This window comes from Euprymna scolopes, chromosome 30 (genome assembly GCF_053919585.1).
Source record: "Euprymna scolopes isolate OS-2025 chromosome 30, ASM5391958v1, whole genome shotgun sequence".
Classification (NCBI taxonomy): Eukaryota; Metazoa; Mollusca; class Cephalopoda; order Sepiida; family Sepiolidae; genus Euprymna; species Euprymna scolopes.
The window spans coordinates 76,691,057-76,695,808 of NC_136511.1; the positions used below are offsets into that span (position 1 = coordinate 76,691,057).

Below are 4,752 nucleotides of genomic sequence, written 5' to 3' on the forward strand. Positions count from 1 at the left end.
TGAGTTCTGCTGACACACCTAGGGTCTACCAGCAGCCACCCGATTGCACCAGAGGATTACCACACTCTTCAGCACACCCAGATACACTTTGGTGTTGACTTTCAAGCCGACTTCGAAGATGTGAGGTGGCATGATGTGGCCCTCACTTGAAACCACACCAAAGATGATAACTGTGGCCAGGAACCTTGTTTTCATCACCCCGAGCATGTCCCTATTATTCGTGGTGATCCAGCGATGCATTTTTAGGATGTTGGCAATTGTCCTGTTGTCATAACTTGGATCGGTAGAGAGCATGAGTTGTACAGCAGCGCATCTTCAATCTCGCGCGTTGAATATTGTGTCACTTTTAGACGAGAGAAGGTTCTTATCACCCTTGGGATTTGTACACAATTGGCCAACTAGTAGATGGTCTGCAAAAAAAAAAAAAAAAAAAAAAAAAAAAAGAAACTGTTTTCATCAAACAGAAATGCAATCATGTTGTCTTTTCTAGGGCAACACTTTTATTATTCCACCCTGTAGAAGAAATGATCTCACAATGCTATCTTGAAAACAGTGATGGAAAAAGGGAGACAATTCCAAATAATTCAACTTTTCAAAATTTAAAAAAGTAAGAAGGAAGTGCAAGAGAAAACTCAAATTAATTTTAAAATAATTTTCTTTATAAAAAAAATAACTTGATCAATTTATGATTTTTGGAATACAATATTTCTTACTGTCACAGGTATGTATATCAAGAGATTTTTCTTTTCTTTTTTTTTCTTAATATAGAAGGGATTCTGGACTAGAAACCTTTTTTTTTTTTAATCAGATTTGACCTCATATTACTTGATCTCATATTGCAAAAAGTATTTCATACATTTCTTTAAAAATACAAATATTTAAAATGACTTTGAACCAGTAATATATCCCACACAAATAATACCAGATGCTAGTCAATAATAAATTTAAAATGGATGACGTTTTACAATATCATGATCATTTGATTTTAAAGTCTTAAAAATGTTATTTCTGGCTTTAAATTTTTAAAGAAGTCAACTATCATGGTTCATTTGTGTTACAAGGCTAAAAAATATGAATTTTTAAACACAACTGCAATATCAATGTACAAAAATAAGTAAAAAAAATGGTTGTTGTCCAGAATTCACCCTATATTAAGAAAAACAAAAAAATAAAGAAAAATTTGTATAATACATGCACCCATGATGAAAAATAAATATATCATATTCCAAAAATCATGTAAATTGATCAAGCAGTTTTTTTTTTTTAAGAAAATCAGAAGATAACTCCAAAATTTTAACTTGCAAGATTTATAATGTAATGCCTACGAATTCCAATTAATCACTTAAAGATTTTCTTTATAAAAATAAGACTACTTCATCAATTTACATGATTTTTTGAAATATGATATACTTTTTTTTGAATTAGAATATGATATTTTCGTTTTGTCACGGGTACGTACATCATAAAGATTTTTCTCTATTTTTGTTTTTTTAATATTGGAGGAATTCTGGATAAAAACCAAGATTCAAAGTAATCAGGAAAACCACAAAAACTAAAACGAGAAAAAGTAAAAAAAAAAAAAGTAAAGAAAAAATTATAAAACTTGGATAAAATTATTTAACTTTTTTTCATAATCATTTAATTTATTTTTTTTCATTTCAGATAAAAAGGATTTAATTTGTTTTCATGGGATGTTATTCAATTTTGCAAAAAATATGAAAAATTTAAAAATGATTTCATATAAATTTTTTTTTTCTTAAATCAAATGAGATTTAAATAAATTTAAAAAATATATATATAACAAAAGAAAAAATATGAAACTAAATTCTGACAAACATTTTTTAAATTATAAATTAAATGTTGATGGTACAAAACTTTAAAAGAGCTAATAGAAGCCAGGAGGGGCTCATCTGAGTAAATTGTCACGCACAAAGATCATCCTCAACTAGGAGTCATCAGAGGAATAAATTTGGTGCCAATTTAGAATTACCCTTTATTAAAAAAAATAAAAAACTTAAAAAATACAGAAAAAATGATGTACAAACTCATCACAGAACAAAGATGTCATATTCCAAAAATCAAGTAAAATGATCAAGTAGTTTTTTTTTTTTAATGAAAATCAAATTTTATGATTTTTAACAACTGAAGACAAACAATCTCTAGTTGAATTGTCGATTTTGAATTTGGGCAAAATTTAAAACAATATAGCTGCTCCAGGCCTCCACCTTGCTTCTTTATAGAATTTGATTTTCTTATAAAAAAAAAAAAAAAGTATACTTAATTCATGATCTCCGTCCTATGACACATGTACAAAGATTTTTCTGTATTTTTTTTTTTTTTTTTTAATTAGGTGTAATACTAAGTAGGCACTAAAAATTTAGAATCTAAATGAAATTAAATACAAAACTATATAGACACACACACGATGAAATCCATGAAAAATTCATAGAATGGACAAATTTTGGTAATCTTGGAATATAATTAATAGTTGAGAAATTAAAAAATAAAATATACAATACATAACTTTTATTAGATGGATTAAAATTTAATTTTCGGTTCTTGTTTAAAATTTCCTCTATATTAAAAAATTTAAAAAAAAAAAAAAAAAAAAAAAAAAAATTTGAAAAATTCTGTACGATGTACGTACTCATAATGGAACGAAAATGTCATATTCCAAAAATCATATTAGTCAAGTAATTTTATTGGTAACCAAAAAAATAAAAATTTATAGATAAGCAAAAAGGGGCAATCTCGCATGGACATTTTGAAGGACATAACTCCACAATAATCAAACTTGTGATATCAGCTTTATGCCTAAAATTTCCTAATAATCCCTTAAAATCGTTTAAAAATAGATTAATTTTATAAAAATAAAGCTACTTAATTTACGTGACTTTTGGAATATGATTTTTTTCGTTCCGACATACGTACGTACATCATAAAGATTTTTTCTTTATTTTTAATGTAGGGAGAATTCTGAACAACCACTAAATATTCTAGTAAACCACTATACATTTAAAATTCTGTAACTGCTTTAAAGTTGAGTTTTTTTTTATGTTTAAAAAAAAAAAATTGCAGCCTCTCAAAAATGAACAAACAAAAAATGCAGGCCATCATATTTAAATTTTTTACTGGGTTTTGAAAAGTGCTTTGAATGAAATGGTAGCCTACATTTTTTTGTTCAGCTTAAGAGTTTCAGAATGTTAACAGAATACAGGCTGGTAAAAAAAAAAAATTAGCTTCTGGTCCAGAATCCCCTGCTCCCATATTAAAAAAACAAAAGAAAAATTTGTATGATGTACATATCCATGACAAAATGATAATCATATTCCAAAAATCACATAAATTGATCAAGTAGTTTTGTTTTTATAAAGAAAATCATTTTACAGCATATCACATTAGAACATAAATCTTGTAAATTTGAATTATTGTTAAGTTAGCTCACTTTGTTCCTTGACCTTTTTTAAAGGTCAGATGAGGCACTCACTTTTCAGCTACTCATAAAATTTGATTTTCTTTTTTAAAAATAAGTCTACTTGGATCAATGTCTGTGATTTTTTTAGAATGATATTTTTTGTTACAGGTATATACATCATACAGATTTTTCTTTAGTTTTGTTTTTTAATATGAGGGAGGGGGAATTCTACACAAGAACCAAAGTTTAATTTTAATGCATTTGGTAAAAATTATTTTTTGTATATTCTGATTATTTTTGATTTTTCATCAGTTAACTATACTGCAAGATTACCCAAATTTTTTTTCGTTCACACAACAAAGGTTGTCCACAGAAAATGAGTATCACACCAAAACTTAAAATAAAAAACGTAACAAAGCATAACTAAAGAGATTCGCAGCGCAATTATTTGGATTCAAATGTTAGTCATCATCTATTCAAATATCGTGTTAATGATAAGGTTTTTCCTAAATGCCCAGTTATGTACGGACATTTATTTAAATGTTTTCGATACGAGTTAGATTTCCTGTCAACAACCTTCATTGCATAATGAAAGACATTTTATTTTTTTTTTTTTTTTTTTAAATTCTCCAAATCTTTTAGGAACAAGGTTTTAAAGGAGTCACCTGCATAGTGATCAGTACGAACAAGACCATCAAGTAGATGTTGATCAACCTTTGAATCCAAAATATTCCGTTGGGTATAAAAATGACTGCATCTAAACATACATGATGGAATGTGTACCTCTGATGTTGTTGTTGACAGATTTGAGGAGATAAATTACTAAAAATGAACCTGCTCTATTAGCTATTTTTTTAAATTAAAACCCAAACTTTTTTTTGCTCTTTGCCTTCTTTTTTTCCAACCCTGAAATCCAACTGTCATGAATTAATTGTAGCGTAAAACTCCTTTCTAAGACTAAAGTCTTGTAGGACCGACATTTAATCGCAATGTTTATCATGTTAAGCAGGGCAAACGTCCAAAAAACTACTACAGTAGGACACTAGTCTGCCGTCAAGTATACACCCCACAAAGCTAGTACCCATTTATTATGGGTGAAGTGCTTACTTACAGCAGCAAGTATTCTCATCCAAGTAGTGACCAGGCTCGATGTTGCTTAACTTACGTGATCTGATGAGAATCGGTCCATCAAGGTGATTTAGTCATAAATGTTATTAATACCAACCTTAAATGTCATACACAGGCTTCATTAATTATAATCATTAATAAAGTCAACATTCTTTACAGCTGTAAGGATTTGGTTTATTTATACATATATATTTTTTTTTTTTTTCAAA

General features: G+C 28.0%; 1 protein-coding gene across 4 annotated transcripts in view; it reads right to left on the bottom strand.

Moving 5' to 3' along the window:
* Positions 1-4,378: 4,378 nt before the first annotated feature.
* LOC145254845 (E3 ubiquitin-protein ligase MARCHF6-like) overlaps positions 4,379-4,752 on the bottom strand; it is a 114,946-nt gene continuing 114,572 nt past the window's right edge. For 3 of the 4 annotated variants that reach the window (XM_080113684.1, XM_080113683.1, XM_080113686.1), the window contains one exon: positions 4,693-4,752. This exon is cut by the window's right edge and continues 480 nt beyond it. The gene's annotated coding sequence lies outside the window, so the exon portion shown is untranslated. The other variant, XM_080113682.1, reaches the window with a different exon arrangement.